General features: G+C 45.3%; 1 protein-coding gene across 1 annotated transcript in view; it reads right to left on the bottom strand.

Annotated features, from left to right (window-relative positions):
- LOC143933904 (excitatory amino acid transporter 2-like) overlaps nucleotides 1-21,424 on the bottom strand; it is a 409,110-nt gene that overhangs the window by 2,638 nt on the left and 385,048 nt on the right. The gene's annotated exons all lie outside the window — the stretch shown is intronic.

Here is a 21,424-nt window from a genome sequence, read left to right as displayed (position 1 = left end):
ACAGGCCTTGCTGGGATCCATAGTCCCATGGAGGAGGTGTATAGTAACTGACACTAGGCAGGTATAAGGCCCACTTACTACTGCATCTCAAGTACTGTATTATAATTACGGAAGCAACACTAGGATCATCCTTAAGTCAACTTTAATAACTTTAACCCTTGGATTACAATTTATAAGGAATTAACATTGCTAGCAAAGACAAGAAGACTAAAGAGCACTTTAAGTGAGATCTCACATATAGCTATAAAAGTAGAGGGAGCTCCCATATACACATATTTTGTTTAGAACTGTTTTATCAAAATTCATTGTCCTGTCATTCTATGTTGGGATGACAGTACAATTGCTGTAATCGCCTGTTTACCAATATATAAAGTAAATATACTTTGGTTCAGTACCCCATTGTGTGGAGTATTGTTTTCTCCCAGCAGGTGGAGCCAGTGGATCCTGAGAGGACAATACAGGCATATTGTGTTATATTATATTGTACTGTATTGTATTGCACCACAGCTGTGTCAAGGGGACTAAGACAAGTTAGTGGGGTTTATTAGCAGAGTGCAGGTCCAAATCAAACCAGCAGCTCCTTCGGGGGTCAGTGCTACATACTTTATTGGGATTTTATGTGATAGACCAACACAAAGTGGCACATAATTGGGAAGTGGAAGGAAAATGATAAATTGTTTTCAAAATCTTTTACAAAAAAAATCTAAAAAATGTGACATGCATTTGCATTCAGCCCCAACCTCTGTCCCAGTCTCAGGTCTTTTGCAGGTTCTAATGCCCCATAAACATGATCAGAAATTCCACCAGCAAAATTCAGATGTGAGGTTTTGGTCGAAAATTGCGGAAAACCGTGTGTATGCTCCATTGGACTTTTTCTGGCGGAATTCCCGCCCAGCAAAAAATTGAGAGCAGGTTCTCTTTTTTTCCGCTGGAAAAAGTTCCGATGGGAAATTCCGACCGTCCGTATGCAATTTCATCATGCAAAAAAACACGCATGCTCAGAATAAAATATGAAACGGAAGCGCTCGGTCTGGTAAAATTAGCGTTCATAATGGAGATAGCACATTCGTCAGGCTGTAAATTTTTGGATCTTTTAATGCAGCACATTCTTTTGTTCTTTATAATGCTAGAAGACTGAAGTTGTTTTGCTGCTGATATTCACACAGAATTCTGACAAACTTATTTCTTGAAGCATGGTACTTATTTCTTGAAGCTTAGTAAAGACAAACTATGAAGCTTTGTAAACACATTTTACTATGCTTCAGTTATGAATGGATACATTCATAACTGAATCATTTACATGTATTATTTCTTGTGATCTCCTTAATAATATTTTTAGTTTTTAAAGCCACATCTCCATAATAATGTTTAGAATTATATGTTATAGTGTTGTTTTTTTTTACTTTTTTTAGTAAAGTTTTAAAATGATTTTCTAGTGATCTCCATAATTTTTATTTTTTATTATTATCTTGTATTTGTTAACCTCAAGGAGGTTGGTTGGTGTCCCTTGTTAATTTGACATTGTATTTTTGAAATGTACCTGCCTACTCACAAACAAACTGGCCTTTTTTAATAAAAACACAACAATTTTGAAAAAAAAAATAATTACCATTTATTCTGGGTCATAACAAAAGAAAGCGGGAAGGCAATGCTGGAGAAACTGCAGAAATTTGCAAAGCCTTTGGACCCCAGGGTAGACACCAACTATTTGAAAAAGAAAATTGGTAGCCTGAGGAGTCCATACAATACTGAGCACAATCTGGTTATGGACTCTGAGAGATCAGGAACAGCAGCAGATGACATATATGTCCCCAGGCTGTGGTACTACAACAGCCTGCGTCTTCTGTCAGACCAGACTGAACCCAGGCCATCGCTTTCTTGTCTTACTTACACACTTACTTCCAGGCTGTGTTTTTGTTCGTCGAGTTATGGCAGAAGGTGGAGGAGGTGTAGAAGGAGGAGGTGGAGGAGGAGGAGCTGGAGGAGGATGGATGAACTCACAAAGGTGTGTATTTTCTGTCATTTGGCCACTCAACCCCTTATTTAGGGACTGTAACGTTATGTTCTCACATAAGAGGAGTTGTCCCTTCTCCATTTCCTGCATTTTTTTTATGCATTTTTGCTGCTACTATGCAGCCATAGCCCTCTTGAACTCTGGAGGGTTCTCTCAGGGTTGCATGATCATCCCGAATGAGGGCAAGTGCTGCCTTCTCCATGTTCCTCCTCTTCCAGGGGCTTTTGGGTGAAAAGCGGAGGGGAGGGACCTGGGATTGGGTCAGTCCACTGGGTCCGGTCACTTCGTGGCTGCCACTTCCCCCTGCCACCTCCTGGGGGCCACATTCCGGACCCTCACCCTGGCTGAGGCTTTCCTGTGTATAAAAAAGGGACATAGTTTTAGTTTTTGCTTCATCCATCACACACAATTTTCAGCTCATGACTGTTGCAAATTGAATTTTAATAAATAGAAAAGCATTTTTCATTCGTGTCCCAATCATTTTTGGCCACTAATGTCTATTGATATGTAAAACCTTTTGTTCAATCATTAATTTCTTATTAATATTAATAATTAACATAGTTATCATTCATTTTAGGACAAGAAATATGTAGAAAAATACTATACCTGCATCAAGCTGGGCTCCTCCACTTTTTCCTGACTGGAAGGCTCAGGTTGGTCTTTGGAAGCCTCAGCTGGGGTGGAAGGAAGTATGGAAAGTGATGACCCCCCTTCAGTCTGGTCTTCCAGAAAATGCAGTTTGTCAGACTGGGTGCATGCACGTCCTCTCCTGCTGCTCCTGACCTCAGGGATACCAGAACCTTATTACGCTCCTTCTTGTATGTGCTCCTCAAGCTACCAATTTTCTGCATTGGGGACCTCCATCTTCACAAATTCCAACAGTTTCTCCAGCGCTGCCTTCCTATCTGGTCTATTATGGTATAAATTATGTTTGACTTGCCACAAAATAGGCATCTCACTGTAGAGAGATATACACCACCACTCAAAGGCAGGTCCTGGGAACTCAGAGATAATTGCTCCAGGTGAAGGGATCCAGGTGCGAGAAACAGCATGCAGATAATGTGCATAATGACAGAACTCTGGACGGCCGTACTCCAATGCTAAAACTATGCTTTATTCAAATAATATTTAGGACACAGAAATTACATCACAGCGAAAGATGCTAACAGCTGACGTGTTTCGCACTAAGGGTAGTGCTTACTCATAGCTGGAACCAGTTCTTTCATTATCCACATTATGGCCAACTCGCTGTACCTATCTATAAGCTAGCTCATAAACCGGCTTTTTGAAGGGATTCATTATTTCTGCAAGACAAAAAACAAGAGAAAAACCCTAATGTCAGGCTAAACTCTCATAATCTTATCCCACTATAGGCCTCAATCTAGAAGCAGTATAGGCCACTGATGCCCCAAGCTAAGATGTTACCTTCGGCACTTCCTCCACTCACCGATCGTACGTCCGCTGCTTTATATACACTGCTCATGTGTGAAACTCTGCCCGCGTTGCCGGCCCCTGATGTTCTTTCTAGATTATTCCCTGCCCCATTTCTTTCATCACAGTGGGAGCGGAACATGTTGGAGACACAGCAGGTGTGGAATAGCAGTAACGAGGAGGAGGAAAGTCCAGAGCAAGAAACTTCCCGATCCAGGAGGAGATTTAAGGCTTCAAATATGACCTTTGGTGAGATGGTTGAGATGGTGAAGAGGGCCGACTATGATGGGAAGCATGGACCATACCTAAACCCAAATGTGAGAAAGAAAGAAATGTGTGTGCATCTTCAAAATTTGGCTTTTACAGGAGTGACATCACCCCATCTGATGAAGGCAATATCAACGTTTTTTACATACTAATGTCTGATATTGCCTTGAATTTTTGTATGTTGAACTTTGTAAGTTCCAGAGTTGTGTATGTTAGGGTATGAAACATACCGGTTAAAGCAAATTCTATAACTAAAAATGTCAAACTTCATTAAACAAAGAAGTATTTTTGGTGGAAAAATGTTTTACAATGCACATGTGAATGTGCACGGAGTAAAAGTTTTGTACTCAACAATGTGTGGCTTTCAATGCTCAATACCAGGTTTTGTATTAAGTTGTTGTTTACAGTGACAATGGGGGTTATTTAATAAAGCAAAATCCACTTGGCACTACAAGTGCACTAGGAGAGCCAAGGAGACAGCTAAAAGAAACACAAGCAGTAAATCAAATTCAAGATGATTTCAGAGCAAAATAATTTTTTATTTTATAAAAGGATAAAAAATTTACTAGCATAGCAATAGCCCACCCACACGTAAAATAGTCCAGATACTTTTGCCACACATCATGGGCGCTTTGGGGGGGGCAAACCAGGATGGCCAGCTTCCAGGGCCATCATTGTAGTCCTGAATTGTGGCCTCAGCCCCATAATTTGGAGCATTTACCCTTAAATAATTATGGAGAATACATCGCGCTAGCACTATGTGATTCAGTTTATACTCCGCTATGTTTATTGCCATAAGGAATAGGTGAAAACGGCTGGCCATTATACCAAACACATTCGCCACCACTTTTCTGACTCTGGCCAGCCAGTAATTAAAAACCCTCTTCTCCGGGATGAGGGTCCTCTGGGGGAATGCCCTCATCAGATGTTCACCCAGACCAAATGCTTCATCTGTGACAAACACAAATGGGAGTCCTTCCACATTCTCTTCTGCATGTGGCAATCCCAAGCTACCACTCTGGAGACATTGGTAGAACTCAGTCTGGGCAAAGACTCCACCATCCAGCCATTCGTCCCCACGTCCACATATAAAAACTCATATGTCACCGACACCATCGCCATCAATATGATACTATTAAACCCCTTATAGTTTAAATAATATGACCACAAGTGAAGTAGTGGGACGATGTGGACATGTTTACCATCGATCCCCCCCCCCCCACGGTTGGGAAAGCCCCAATGGTCGGCAAACTGGGAGGCCACAGTTTGCCATTTCTGTGGTGTTGAAGGAAACTGTGGAGTCAAAACAGAAAAAATAAATAAAATTAAATTAGTACTTTTTCACATAACATTGAAAGCAGATTAGACACATTCTTGGCCAACATCAGTATAACATTTATTTTAATGAGTATTTAAAGACAAAAAGATAAGGTGCACTTATCATATTCCTCACTTCCTCTGATAGCCCATTGTAAAAAAAATAATTTGGGGGGGTTCTAGATAAGTTTGGGACCCCAAAAAAAGCCTATGGCACTTTGCCTGAATTTAAGGACAACAATAACATCTGTACACATTTTAGGGGGTGTTTAGAGTAAAGCACTACAATGTAGCTGACAGAATACATTGTTAAGTGATTAGGCTAGGTGTATATGGGCCCAGGATAGCATGCTGGGGAGGTTAGTGAAGGCAAAAATATGCACGAAGGACAAAAAAGGAGCATTAAAAGCATACAACCTGCATGAGGATAAAGAGGACATTCACAGCATATTGTAATCATGGTAATTAGGCAATGATGAAAGAAATACAATACATTAGCAAAAATTAAATACATATAATGTGATGTTAAAAGAGAAATCTTACCTTAATATAGTCCTTCTGCAGGACCTGAATGATGGCAGAACAGGTCTCTGGAATAATGATCCCCAGACCCTGGGGTAGATGCCTGTCGAGAACTTGAGGTCCTGCAGACTTCTCCCTGTCGCCAAGTACCGCAAGGTGGCGACTAGCCTCTGCTCAGGAGTGATGGCTTGCCACATGCAGATGTCCTGCTTCATAATATAAGGGGACAGCAAAGCCAATAGATGGTAAAAAACTGGGTTTGTCATCCTTAGAAAATTCCTAAAATCATCAGGATCTCCTGCAACAAAGGCATATGACAGAATTGGTCACTCTGGAGCAACCAATTCTTGGTTCATGAACTCCTCGCCACCCTGTTCATGGACTGGGCTTGGATCAAAGCAAGAACCTCAACACCAAGCCTTCGCACAGCACGAACTCTATGACGAGTACGTAACCGCAACATGGTTTCAAAACGGTCAGCTGGTCAGAACGATCTAACAGAATGCACTGAAAAACAGAAAGGCCTGAGAAGAGCAAGCTGAAAACCAGAAATGAGCGGACAAGAACGCACTGAAAATCAAACTATAATAATAATATGCACTGAAACCCAGATGCAAACTGACTACAAGTACTGAAGAACAGATACGAATCCACAAGCACAAACTGAAGAGCAGCAACGATCTGAAATGTACGAGTCTGAAAAGCACGAATCATCTCTCACCAAACTTCTGCTAACACGATATAAGCAGAAGGAGCCCAAAGGGTGGCGCACTGGCTATTGAACTTCCTCTTTATAGTCCCATCGTACTTGTACTTCACCACGTTCAGAGAACTTTTGTATGACCGTGTGTATGCAAGCCAAGCTTGAGCGGAATGCCATCGGAAAAACCATCCAAGATTTTTCGGAAGAAAACTCAGATCGCGTGTACGTGGCATAACAGGTTTTATTCTAAGGATGCCCTGTATTTGGCTCCATCCATCTTCCTATCAACTCAGAACAACTTCCCTGTCCCTGCTAAAGAAAAGCATCCCCTCTACATGATGCTGCCACCACCATGTTTCACAGTGGGGATGGTGTGTTCAATGCGATGTGCAGTGTTTGTTTTCTGCCACACATAGCGTTTTGCTTTTAGGCTAAAAAGTGCAATATTGGTCTGATCAGAACACCTTCTTCCACATGTTTGCTGTGTCCCCCCATGACTTCCCCAACTGAAATTCTCATGGCTTTCTTTCTATAATGGCTTTCTTCTTGACATTCTTGGCAAATCGTAGACATGAGGCCCCACTCATGCCCATAATGGGAAAAAATAATTCAAACATTTTCCTGGCCCCCACCCCTAGCATTTTCGCTTCCCATCCCAACATCCCAAAAAAACAAATGCACATAGACTTATCTAAAAAAAACTTTAATAATGTAAACATAACAATCTAGTTCACACTCACTGATTACTCCAGGTTCACTGATTGGTTGCTAGAGGTCACTGCACATAATTTTTTCTTACTGATTGGTTGCTAGAAGGTATTGCACATTATTACAGCTCACTGATGGGTTGCTAGAGGTTACTGCACATTATTACAGCCTACTCATTGGTTGGTAGAGGTTACTGCATGTCATTACCGCTTAATCATCGGTTGCTAGATGTTACTGCACATTATTGGCGCTCACTGGTGGGTTGCTAGAGGTTACTGTACATTATTACTGCTCACTGGTTGGTTGCTATGGGTTACTGCTTATTATTGTCACTCACTGTTTGCTCACTGGGTGGCAGGGCAGTATTATGGTGTGTGATGCAACTGTTGGAGTACAGTTGGTTGGATGACAGGATGTAGTTTGGGGTCATGATGGCAGTATTGGGGAGAGGCTGAGATCATATCTCCCCTATAATGATAGGGGGTATGGTGATAGGATGCCAGAGGTGGGGTACAGAAGGAATGAAGATGATAATGACAGGAGGTAGGGTGGTAGTATGCCAGAGGTGGGGTACAGGGATGATGAGGATGTTGATGACATGAGGCGGTGGCAGGATGTCAGCAGTGGGGTACAGGGGAATGATGATGAGGTGGGGTGGTAGGCAGCTGACAATGGGGTACAGGGGATGAAGATGATGATGAAAACAGGGGTAGGGTGATGGATGCTAGAGGTGGGTTACATGGGGATGATGATGACAGGAGTCAGGGTGGTAGGATGTCAGGGCGTGGGGTGGTAGGAAGCTGACAGTGGGGTACCAGGAGGGACTAAGATAAGAATGATGACAGGTAATGTGGTGGTGGGATGCCAGAGGTGGGATACAGAGGGATGATGGTGATGTTGATGAGTCGGATGTCGGCAGTGGGGTACAGGGGGGGGATGATGATGTGGGGTGGTAGGCAGCTGACAGTGGGGTACAGGGGGGTGATGATGATGATGTGGGGTGGTAGGCAGCTGACATTGGGGTACAGGGGGAGATGATGATGTGGGGTGGTAGGCAGCTGACAGTGGGGTACAGGGGGAGATGATGGTGTGGGGTGGTAGGCAGCTAACATTGGGGTACAGGGAGGGATGATGATGACGTGGGGTGGTAGTCAGCTTACAGTGGGGTACAGGGGGGATGATGATGACGTGGGGTGGTAGGCAGCTTACAGTGGGGTACAGGGAGGGGATGATGATGACGTGGGGTGGTAGGCAGCTTACAGTGGGGTACAGGGAGGGGATGATGATGACGTGGGGTAGTAGGCAGGTAACAGTGGTGTTCAGGGGAGAGGGGTGATGATGAAGTGGGGTGCTAGGCAGCTGACAGTGGTGTTCAGGGGGAGGGTGATGATGACATGGGGTGGTAGGCAGCTGACAGTGGGGTACAGGGGGGATGATGATGTGGAGTGGTAGGCAGCTTACAGTGGGGTACAGGGAGGGGATGATGAGGATTACGTGGGGTGGTAGGCAGCTGACAGTGGGGTACAGGGGGGATGATGATGATTCCGTGGGGTGGTAGGCAGCTGACAGTGGGGTACCAGGAGGGATTAAGATGAGAATGATGACAGGTGATGGGGTGGTGGCATGCCAGAGATGGAATACAGAAGGATGATGGGGATGTTGATGAGTGGGATGTCAGCAGTGGGGTACAGGGGGGGTGATGATGATGTGGGGTGGTAGGCAGCTGACAGTGGGGTACAGGGGGGAGATGATGTGGGTTGGTAGGCAGCTGACAGTGGGGTACAGGGGGAAGGGGTGATGATGACGTGGGGTGGTAGACAGCTTACTGTGGGGTACAGGGGGAGATAATGATGTGGGGTGGTAGGCAGCTGACAGTGGGGTTCAGGGGGAAGGGGTGATGATGACGTGGGGTGGTAGACAGCTGACAGTGGGGTACAGGGGGGATGATGATGATGATGTGGGGAGGTAGGCAGCTGACAGTGGGGTACAGGGGGAGATGATGATGTGGGGTGATAGGCAGCTGACAGTGGGGTCCGGGGGGAAGGGGTGATGATGACGTGTGGTGGTAGACAGCTGACAGTGGGGTACAGGGGGGATGATGATGAGGTGGAGTGGTAGGCAGCTTACAGTGGGATACAGGGGGGATGATGATGATGATGTGGGGTGGTAGGCAGCTGACAATGGGGTACAGGGGGGATGATGATGTGGGGTGGTAGGCAGCTGACAGTGGGGTACAGGGGGGAGATGATGTGGGTCGGTAGGCAGCTGACAGTGGGGTACAGGGGGAAGGGGTGATGATGACGTGGGGTGGTAGACAGCTGACAGTGGGGTACAGGGGGGATGATGATGATGATGTGGAGAGGTAGGCAGCTGACAGTGGGGTATAGGGGGAGATGATGATGTGGGGTGGTAGGCAGCTGACAGTGGGGTTCGGGGGGAAGGGGTGATGATGACGTGGGGTAGTAGACAGCTGACAGTGGGGTACAGGGGGATGATGATGAGGTGGAGTGGTAGGCAGCTTACAGTGGGGTACAGGGGGGATGATGATGATGATGTGGGGTGGTAGGCAGCTGACAGTGAGGTACAGGGGGGATGATGATGTGGGGTGGTAGGCAGCTGACAGTGGGGTGCGGGGGGGGTGATTATGATGACGTGGGGTGGTAGGCAGCCAACAGTGGGGTACAGGGAGGGGATGATGATGATGTGGGGTGGTAGGCAGCCGACAGTGGGGTACAGGGAGGGGATGATGATGATGTGGGGTGGTAGGCAGCTGACAGTGGGGTACAGGGAGGGGATGATGATGACGTGGGGTGGTAGGCAGCTGACAGTGGGGTACAGGGAGGAGATGATGATGACTTGGGGTGGTAGGCAGCTGACAGTGGTGTTCAGGGGGGTTGATGATGACGTGGGATTTAGGCAGCTGACAGTGGGGTACAGGGAGCGGATGATGATGACTTGGGTTGGTAGGCAGCTGACAGTGGGGTTCATGGGGGTTGATGATGACGTGAGGTGTAGGCAGCTGACAGTGGGGTACAGGGAGGGGATGATGATGACGTGGGGTGGTAGGCAGCTGACAGTGGGGTACAGGGGGATGAAGATAAGGATAACAGGGGCAGGGTGGAGGATGCTAGAGGTGGGGTACATGGCGATGATAATGACAGGAGGCAGGGTGGTAGGATGTCAGAGGTGGGGTAGGGGATGTTGATGATGGGGGGTGAGGTGGTAGTCAGTTGGCAGTGGAGTACAGCAGAGATGATGGTAGGGTGGTGGGATTAGAACAGGGGGATTAGGATAAGGATGGAGATGAAGACAGGGGTAAATTGGTAGGAAGCTGACAAAGGGAAGTATTACAGGAGTTAGGATGCCAGGAACAGGGGGATGAGGAGGATAATGATGATAGCATGGGGTCAGTAGGTGGCATCATATGCCGGATTGCATGCATATCATCACTCAGAGCAGTCTGTGTGAGGTCACAGGGGCAGAAGGCAGCGGTAATTCTCGGGGGGGGCCCTCAGTCAGGAGGTGATGTCACGGGTAGGGATGTGTCAGTGTCGGGCATGGGCAGGGCTGTACCTTTGAGGCTGTTAGTTGCAGACTGGCTCCTGGATGATCGCCGGACTCTGACAGGTCCTCCTCCATTTCAGATTGTCCACCCTGCAGAGGAGATCGCAGAGCCGGGGGAGCTGCTCAGCTACTGCAAGTATTAGCCAAGGTCTGCACATAGCCGGAGGCAGAGATCTGCGATGCACGGCAGGAGGGAGGAGCCGGGGGAGAGGAGTACATGGCTCCACCCACTGATCTTCCGACCTTGGGCAGTGGTCAGTGACAGTCAACTCCTGGGTGGGAAAAATGAGTTGCGGCCCCGGAAGCAAGTCGGGGACACCAATCGGGGGACATTCCCTGCAACTCCCACATGCTCGTTAGGCATACTGGGCGGCCGCGAGGCCCCTGAGAGTGCAAGGCCTTAGGTGGCCGTCTTAGTTGCCTAATTAGAGAGTCACCTCAGTTTAGGTGGACGGCTATGTCTTGGTAGGTTTGCAGTTGTGCCATACTCTTTCCATTTTCGGATGATTGGTTGAACAGTGCTCTGTGAGCTGTTCAAAGCTAGGAATATTTTTTATAAAACCTAAAACTGCTTTAAACTTCTCTACAACTTTATCCCTGACATGTCTGGTGTGTTCCTTGGCCTTCATGATGTTGTTTGTGCACTAAGGTTCTCTAACAGACCTGCTTCACAGAGCAGCTGTATTTATACTGAGATTAAATTACACACAGGCAGACTCTATTTACTAATTAGGTGACTTCTTAAGGCAATTGGTTCCACTCAATTTTAGTTAGGGGTATCAGAGTAAAGAGGGCTGAATACAAATGCACGGCACACTTTTCAGATATTTATTTATAAAAACTTTTGAAAAACATTTATCATTGTCCTTACACTTCACAACTATGTGCCACTTTGTGTTGGTCTAGCACATAAAATCCCCCCCAAAAAATTTTACGTTTTTGGTTGTAACATGACAAAATGTGGAAAATTTCAAGGGGTGTGAATACTCTTTTCAAGGCACTGTAGTTAGGTTGAAAAAATCACACAAGTCCATCCAGTTTAACCCACAGTGATAAAAGCATACAAAAACAGACACACACACAAAAAATGGAAAATTGTATACTCACCTTTCCGTAATTTTCCTTTCCTGACGCATCTTCATGGCAGCACACACTGGGTTGTGACTCCGCCCCCACAACCTGACAGGATTGGATTAACTATAAGTTTGAAGGGGAGACACCCTGTTGCATTCTCTGTAAATATCATCACAAAAGAAACATGGAGGGCAACTGTGTGCTGCCATGAAGATGTGTCAGGAAAGGAAAATTATGGAAAGGTGAGTATACAATTTTCCATTTTCCTGACGCCTTCATGGCAGCACACACTGGGAAATAACTCGCCAGTCGGGTGGGTGCAAGTAAAATAATATTTATTCCTTATAATGCTGAAGAATTGGCTCTAATGACGGATCTGCCGAAGTCGGCCATGGATAAATGAGCAGAATGCACCTTGTAGTGGAAAATAAAGGTATTCCTGGAGGACCACGTTGCTGCCCTGCATATTGTCTCTGGTGAGACCCTGCAATACGCTGCCCAAGAGGTAGCCACTGCCCTAGTTGAATGAGCCCTGATGTCTTCAAGAATCGCCATATGCTGGGTGGAGTAAGCTTTTTTAATGGTTCTGACTAACCAGGATGCAATAGTGCATGAGGAGGCGGCTTGCCCACGACTGGTTCCATGGGGAATGATCAAAAGAGAGTTAGTTTTCCTAAAAGAGGTGGTAGCAGTTAAGTAGTTCATGATGGTTGTTTTAAAATCTAGTGGATGAGGATTACCCTGATCGTCCGTGAAGGATGGAAGGATGATGGTTGTAATGGAAGGAAGTTGCCACTTTGGGTATGAAGTGTTTGGAAGGTCTGAGGACTACTTTGTCAGGAAAGAGAACTAACTTAATGTTTGGATCTCAGACACTCTCCTAGCTGATGTAATCATAATGAGAAAAGACAGTTTTAAAGTCAAGTCCCATAAAGAGATAGTTTCAAATGGAACAAACGGAGAAGAAGCGGGAGCATGGAGAACTATTGAAAGATCCCATGATGGAAAGACTGGCCTCCTGGGGGGTTTAATGTTTAGATAGGCTCTGTAAATTGGATTACCAATGGGTGGAATGCCCACTTAGTATCTGTTTTAGCTGACAGAGCTGATACCTGAACCTTTAGGGTACTTAAGCTTAGACCCTTGTTGACCACTGACTGGAGGAATTCCAGGACCTGAGAGGGTTCCGGAGAAAGGGAATTCCATCCTTTCTGTTGTGCCATGAAGCAGAATCTTCCCCAAACCTTTGAATAGATGGTATTGGTAGTGGCTTTCCTGGCTTGCATCAGGGTTGACTTCATGAGAACAGCCTTGAGCTCTTAGTCTAGCCCTCTCAATCTCCAGGCCATCAGGTGCAATTTCTCTGATGCAGGATGTAAAAATTGACCTTGAGACAGAAGATCCGGAGTTATTGGGAGAGGAACTGGAGGTTGAAGGCTGAGCTGTAAGAGTGTCGTGAACCACGGCCTCCTCGGCCACAGTGGAATAATCGTAAATACCGTCACCGAGGATCACCGAAGCCTGGATAGGAACCTCACAATTAACGGAGTTGGAGGGAATATATACCCCAACATGAAGTTCCATGGGTGAACTAGACAGTCCACTCCCTCCACCGATGGGAATGAACCTCTTGACAGGAATCTGTGGCACTTGGTATTCGTCGGAGTGGCTGCTAAATCTACTTCCGGCGTTCCCCAAATTTCCGTAAGGAGGGAGAAAGTCTGAGGGTTCAACCACCACTCGTTGTTGGATAGCGTTTCTTGACTCAGGCAGTCGGGTAGTATGTTCTGTGCCGCTGGGACATACACTGCTTTTAAACTTGTTAGATGTATCTGAGCCCATTCCAAGATGGGCCGAACTTCTTCCATCAAGGTGGCACTCCTGGTACCCCCTTGCTTCTGAACATAAGACACTGCTACTTGGTTGTCCATTCGAATGAGCACATTCTTGTCCATCAGAAATGGTGCGAATGCCCTTAAGGCATAAACGACTTCCCTGAGCTCTAAAATGTTCGAGACCAAACCTTGAGCCTGAATATGCCACTGGCCCTGGGCTGCCTGGTCTTGATAGTGGGCCCCCCAACTGCTCTGGCATGCATCCGAAGTGACTACTTCCGGGTCTGGAGGGACTATCGGTTTGTATTTCCTGAGATTGCTCAGGCGCGTCCACCACCATATCGATTGCTTCACCGATCTGGAGATGAAGATGGTCTGACGCATTGAGACTCCATCCCACTGCCTGAGGAATGAGTTCTGTAAGGTTCTCATGTGTCACTGTGCCCATCGCACCATGGGTATGGTTGCGGACATGGACCCTAGTACACTCAGACAGGCTCTGGCTGGTAAGTGATTCCTTGATAGCAGCTTCTGCATTTTCTGTATCAGAGGCCGGATCTTCTCTTGTGGGAGCTGTATCTTGTTTGTTTTGGTGTTCAGATCTGCCCCTAAAAATATCATATTTTGTGTGGGTCGCAGACAGCTCTTTTCCCAATTGATTATCCACCCACTTCTGGAAGGTTGTAAGGAGGATCTCTCGGTGATGAATCAACGTCTCTTGATCCTTTGCAAAAAGTAGGATGTCGTCCAGATAATGGTGGACGTGTAATCCCTTTTCTCTGAGGAAAGCCACCAACGGTAACAATACTTTTGTAAATGTCCTGGGTGCCGAAGAGATGCCGAATGGGAGGCACTGGAATTGGAAATTATGTTGGTTTATGGCTAACCGGAGAAAATTTTGAAAGGCCGGATGAATTGGTATATGCAGATAAGCGTCCGATAAATCTATTGAAAGCATCCAAACGCCCAGATTTATTGCTAGAAGTATGGATTGAAGGTTTTCCATTTTGAAAGCCTCCACTTTGATATTCTTTTTGAGCATCTTGAGGTCTAATACAGGACGCAAATCCCCTGTCTTCTAGCAGAAACAAGGAAGAGTAGAACCCTCTTCCCTTTTGGCATGATGGGACCTCCAGGATCGCTCCCTTTTGTTTCAATTCTGCTATGTACTTTACTAGCAAAATCCTTTGGGGTACTGAGGATGGTACTCTGGTTGCCTGGAAATGATTTGGTGGGAGTCTGTTTTTGAATTTCCACCTGTGTCCGAATCGGATTGTGGACAATGTCCATAAATCCTTTATATGGTCTGACCAGATCTTGGTGAAGTTCCTTCTGTTCCCCTGCCGGGGTGGCCTTAGATTTCTGTATCCTTAGAAAAGAAGGTTTTGTGTTTTTCCAGTCCCTTCTAAATTCCCTACCAGGAGAGTAGGACTTGGGCTCTCTATATTTGTCCGGAAGATTACGTCTGTAAACAGGTCCCTTCTGCGTCTTGGGTCTCCTGTCGGAGGGGATCAGGCCTGACTTCCCTCCTGTTACCTTGGATATGGTAGAGTCTAACTTGGCACCGAACAGATTTGCGCCATCATATGGAATTCTGCACCAATTTATTTTTGATGCTGTATCGGCCATCCACGGTTTGAGCCATAGCGCTCTTCTCGTTGTTACGGAGGCCAGCATAGCCTTGGCTGAAGATCTTATAATATCTACTGATGCCTCTGCTAGCTTGACTTCTTGCAGAGAGGAAATAATCTTTCCCATTTCAATGCCATCCTGTAGGTCTTTTTCTATTTTAGATGCCCATCCTGAGATGGCTGTGGCCACTGCTGCTGTGGTAATTGCTGGTCTACAGGCTCCCCCAGCCATGGAATATGCCTTCTTCAATTCTAGGTCCATCTTTCGGTCGAGCACATCCCGAAAGGAAACAGCATCCTCGATTGGTAGTGTGACGTGGCGGGTGAGGCGCATTAATGAGGAATCGACGATGGGAGCATTAATTAAAGCCTTCACTTTTGACTCTTTTAAAGGGTACATCTTGGCTAAGACTGTAAGACTAGATCTTTTGTCAGACCTCTCCCACTCATCTTTAATGAGATCCACCAGCTCCTCTATAAATGGGAAGGATAACGGATCTCTTTTTAGGTTTGGAAAATATTTCCGTATTTTCTGAGGTTCCACCGCATCATCTTGCCAGCCGAATGCTTCTTTAACACCCTTTGCAAAGGGTTCCACCAGGGAAAAATCAAAGCCCACTGACATCTCCTGACCCTCATCTTCAGAGGAAGATTGTGATGCCTGAGTGAGATGGGGGTCTGCTGAAGACGTACTGGGAGCAGCTCTATCTAATGCTGGTGTTGTTGTTTCCAGTATGGACCCCCGCACTGATTCACTTATGAAGTCTGTAGCAATTCTTGCGTCTGCGACAGGCAAGTTATCTGGCAGTGCCAGAACGCCGCATACCCAGCAAGCGTTTGCTGCAGGTTGGGTGTGGCGGCTTTGACATTGTGAGGAAGGAGATCTCCTGCGACTTGATCGACTGTGGCATGAGTAGCTATGTTGTGAGTGGCTGTGTCTTCAGTGCCATGAAGGAGATCTTGAGCGGCTCCTGCGGGACATCCTGCTAGATGTATGGCTAGACCTTCTCCCATGGCTGGAACTTGCGCCTCTTGATCTAGATGGGCTGCCAAATAAATGCAGCATTTAACGTCTGGCACTCTCTTTTTTTCTCCCCTTTAATACTTACCTTGCCCGGTAAAGCCTCTTACCTAACTTGCTGATGGTGGTCTGCGTGGGCAGTGGACTCCATAGAAAAAAAGGGGTGAAGGACAGTCTGAGATATAGAGAGAAATAATGTGTACACACACATATATATACATACATATATATATATACACACATACATATACATATATATATATATATATATATATATATATATATATATATATATATATATATATATATATATATATATATATATATACATACATACATATACATATACATACACACACACATACACACATACAATTCACTTATAAATATATATATTATTTATTAACAAAGTTTATCTGCAAGAAACAATATAATAACAATAATAATATATATAGGAGTCCCACAGGGACTTACCTGGAGACTGCAGAGTGATCTACATGCAGAGGCAGCAACCTTCCTTAAGTTTTGCAGATTGCACAGCAGAATCACAGAGCAATACAGCTCTGTATTTGAAAATAGCGCCATTGCGGTGGCTAATTGACGCTCTGCGCATACACAGAAGCGTCCCGAGTGTTCCGGCGCCATTTTGGATAAGGGAACACACATTAAAAACATAGGGGAAAAAAAAACACTAGCACTGCACGTGCTCAGAGTGGCCGAACGGCGCCATCTAGGCTGGAATTACAGCATAGAGAAAACACCACTGAAGGAGAAACAAACGGCGGCCATGACAGGGGACTACAAGAGACAGCAATCCCAAAGGTAGAGAAAAAAAGGGAATATAAACCACCACTTACTATAGGAATAAAAGATGGATATTATTTAAATAAGAGGAATTAATAGGCAAAAGAAGAAGGGGAGTCCACTGCAAAGGTAAAAAAGCTTCTTTAAAGCTTTGGTAATGCCAGAAATCCAGTAGCCCCTTGAGACCACCAGAGCGGGGGTTCCCTCCATAGAAGCTCCTTTAGAGACTTACAGGAGGGACTTCCAAACAGGAGAGGCTTGAACCTGCTGGGGCGAATGCGGTAGAGGCTTATTCATCTGTAACAGGAAAACTCCGTCTGTCCAACCTGTCAGGTGAGGATAAAAAAGAGAATGCAGCAGGGTGTCTCCCCTTCAAATTTATAGTTAATCCAATCCTGTCAGGTTGTGGGGGCGGAGTCACAACCCAATGTGTGCTGCCATGAAGGCGTCAGGAAATTCTCTATATACACAATCCTATGTACACAGTTGATCCAGAGGAAGGCAAAAAACAAAAGTGGATCCAATTTTCTCTAGTGGGGGGGGGATCTATTGCATTTTCCCAGTTCTTACTGTGAAGAAGCCTTTCTGTATTTGGAGGTTAAATCTCTTTGCCTGTATAGATAGAAAAAGGGGGGTTTATGGCGCATGAGTGCCGTGTGTTTACTGATGATATGAGTTCAGTAAAAAAAAGTCCATTAAGTTCAATTGGAACATCCAGGGCAGCTTCTTGCTGGCCTCAGACATTTGATGCAGCACCTCCTTAGAGACTGAAGTGGCTCAAGGTAAACTGATAGAGAAAATATGGGGCCCAATCTAAGTGTAATATAAAACATACTGTATATATTGTAAAAAATAATTGCCAACTTATACAAACAGTATAAAGAACTCGCTCATCAATAGGTTAGGGCGTCTGGTGGTAATCTTCAGCATAACATGACACCTTAGTACAAGCGAAGCGAACACACTAGGTGGGCTGGTGGATAACCTGTAGAGCCAAGAAGACACACCAGGGGGTGCCAGACTATGCAGAAGATTACCACCGGAGGCCCTAACCTATTGAGGAGCGCATTCTTTTAACTGTTTGTGTAAAATGCCAATTGTCTTTCCCTGCAATAAATATATTTTATATTACAAGTGTCACTCCCCCTATGACCATGAATAACTCTACACCAAGTTACTACAGGCACAAGAGCAATTTATGTATTTAGACATGTTGATCATATCCCTTCTTAATCTCCTCTTCTCAAGAGAGAATAAATTCAGTTCAGCTAATCTTTCCCCACAGCTGAGCTCCTTCATGGCTCTTTTAAGTTTGTTCACCCTTCTCTGCAATTTCTCCAGTTCCCAAATGGTGTCCAAAAATGAACTGCATATTACAGATGAGCCCTGACACTGTGGTCAATTTACGTGATTCCGCCATCTGCAGCCTGCTATCTATTTCCTGTCTCCTGTGTCTCATCTGTCCTCCTCCTTACCCTCCCTGCCTGTCTGCTCATACCAGCACCCGCCCCCCTTCCTCCCCACTCCTGATGCTCTCATAACTGAAACTAAATTTTCTTATCCCCTCTGTACCATAATAAGTGTCCCTGTGCCTGTGTAATGTAACAATCTTCCGATCTGTACCAATTTGAGCTCCTCTTCCAGCGCTCAGCTGACTGTGAGCTCTCTCTCTCCTCTCTTCCCCTCCTCCCTGTTGACATCAGCAGGAGGGCTCTGCCCCACCCATTAAAGCTGTGAGCCGGAAAGTGAAGAGATGCAAGGAATTAGCTGATCACCGGGAGCAGAACTCACATAGGTACAGATCGGAAGTCTTTTTACATAACACAGGCACAGGGACACTTGTTATTATGGTACAGAGGGGATAAGACGATTTAGTTGCAGTGGGTTAATAACCACTTTAAGACTTTTTAAAAGCTATAGATTGATTTAATCAGAAACCAAGGTGACCCAGATAACCACGTTGATATGAGAAGCCAAGACCATTTATAATGATTGCCGCTTATTACAATATATGGTATATTTAAATATATTTTTATTTATATGCAAGTTAATGTACCATTATATGGGGGAGGTAGGAGTTTTGCACATGGCTAAAGTGGCAAAAACAAGCAATGTTGAATGTACACTTTATTACTAAATTTATAGGGATACCTGCCTTTACGCTCACATGAATGTTAATGGCATCCCAGTCTTAGACTGTAGGTTTCAATATTGAGTTGGCCCACCCTTTGCAGCTATAACAACTTCAACTGTTTTTGGAAAGCTGTCCACATGGTTTACGAGTGTGTCTATGGGAATGCTTGACCATTCTTCCAGAACCACATTTGTGAGGTCAGGCACTGATGTTGACGAGAAGGCCTGGCTCACAGTCACCACTCAAATTCATCCCATGTCTTTATGATCCTTGCTTTGTGCACTGGTCCAAATCATTTGGTGGAGGGGGATTATGGTGTGAAGCATGTTTTTCAGGGGCTGGGCTTGGCCCTTTAGTTCCAGTGAAGGGAACTCTTAAGGTGTCAACATATCAAGACATTTTGGACAATTTCACGCTCCCAACTTTGTGAGAACAGTTTGGGATGGCCCCTTCCTGTTCCAACATGACTACGCACCAGTGCACAAACAAGGTCCATAAAAGACATGGATAGCCAATTTTGGGATGGAGGAACTTGACTGGCCTGCATAGAGTCATGACCTCAACACAATAGAACAGCTTTGGGATGAATTAGAATGGAGACTGCGAGTGACGCCTTCTCATTCACATCAGTGCCTGACCTCTGGAACAATGGTCAAACATTCCCAACATTCCCATAGATACAGTTTTAAACTTTGTGGACAACCTTCCCAGAAGAGTTGAAGCTGTTATAGCTGCTGTCACATACCTGACAGCTGAGCCAGATGTGCAGAAGGATGGCCTCTTGTATAGCCCTGCCTCGAAGACTACCGATATTGTAACAGTGGCTGTGAGAGTGCAGTGATGTAAAAGTGCCTGTACAGTCTTGCTTGAAGCAGATGAATCACCAAGATGGATCAGATAGCAGAACAGCAGATGTTGGCAGGAACAGCAGGTGTTTGCAGGAACAGCAGACTCTGGGCTGGTGGCAGCAGGCAGAAGTAGGCAGTGGCAGTAGCTGGTGCAGAAAGACTAATGGCCCATGAGAGACGCTGCTCCAGCAGGAGCTAGGCAGGTGCATGCAGGGCAGAAGTGACACAGGATGCATAGTCAGATAACTTTGGTAACAGATGGTCAGATGCAGGCATGGACGTCAAACAAGGAATGGTCAAGGTACAGGAAGAGATTGGCAACACAATTTCAGGCAGATAAGCAGAAGGTAGAGGCAAAGTCCAGATTCAGGCCAGGGTCAGGGTAGGATATAATCAAGCGTAGTCAAAGGCCAGCCAAGTCTAATACAGAAGTAAGCAGTATCAGGTTCAAGAACACAAGTGCTTTGCAACAGTATTCACCCGCCAAGGATGGACTGGTGTCTTTATTCAACCTTACTAACTATGTAACCTGGAATTAACATGGAATGTGTGAGGATTTGCCTCATTTAATTTCCAGAATATGCCTATTACTTTGAAGATTTTTTTTATTGTGAAGCAAACAACAAATAGGACAAAATAACAGAAAAAGTCAATGTACATACCTATTCACCCCCCTAAAGTCAATACTTTGTAGAGCCACCTTTTGTGGCTATCACAGCTCCAAGTCGCTTTTTATAAGTCTCTATGAGCTTGCCACATCTTACCACTGGGATTTTTGCCCATTTCTCCTTGCAAAACTGCTCCAGCTCCTTCAAGTTTGATGGTTTGTGCTTGTGAACAGCAATCTTTAAGTCTGACCACAGATTTTCTATTGGATTGAGGTCTGGGCTTTGACTAGTCCATTCCAACACATTTACATGTTCCTCTTAAACCACTCAAGTGTTGCTTTAGCAGTGTGTTTGGGGCCATTGTCCTGCTAGAAGGTGAACCTCTGTCCTAGGCTCAAATCACACACAGATTGGTACAGGTTTTGCTCAAGAATATCACTGTATTTGACACCATCCAACTCTCTCTCAACTCTCCCCTGTTTCCCAGTTCTGACTGCTGAAATCCCCTCTTTGGGTAATGTTATGTGTTGGGTTTGCGTCAGACAAAGCATTTTCTTTGATGACTAAAAAAGTTAAATTTTAGTCTCATCAGACCAGATCACCTTCCTCCATACATTTTGGGAGTTTCCCACATGCCTTTTTGCAAACTCAAAATGTGCCATTTTGTTTTTTGTTGAAAATAATGGCTTTCTTCTGGCCACGCTGCCATAAAGCCCAACTCTATGGAGTGTGCGGCTCTTCTAACCACTCTGCCATAAAGCCCAACTCTATGGAGTGTGTCATCCTATGTACAGATACTCCAGTCTCTGCTGTGGCTCTCTGATTAATGCCCCCCTTGCCTGGTCCGTGAGTTTTGGTGTGCAGCCATCTTTTGGCAGGTTTGCTGTTGTGCCACGTTCTTTCCATTTGGTTATGATAGATTTAATGGTGCTCCTAGGGATCA

Source organism: Lithobates pipiens, unplaced genomic scaffold (assembly GCF_037356315.1).
Source record: "Lithobates pipiens isolate NorthernLeopardFrog02 unplaced genomic scaffold, aLitPip1_a1.2 Scaffold_27, whole genome shotgun sequence".
NCBI lineage: Eukaryota > Metazoa > Chordata > Amphibia > Anura > Ranidae > Lithobates > Lithobates pipiens.
This window is presented reverse-complemented; position numbering and strand designations above follow the sequence as displayed.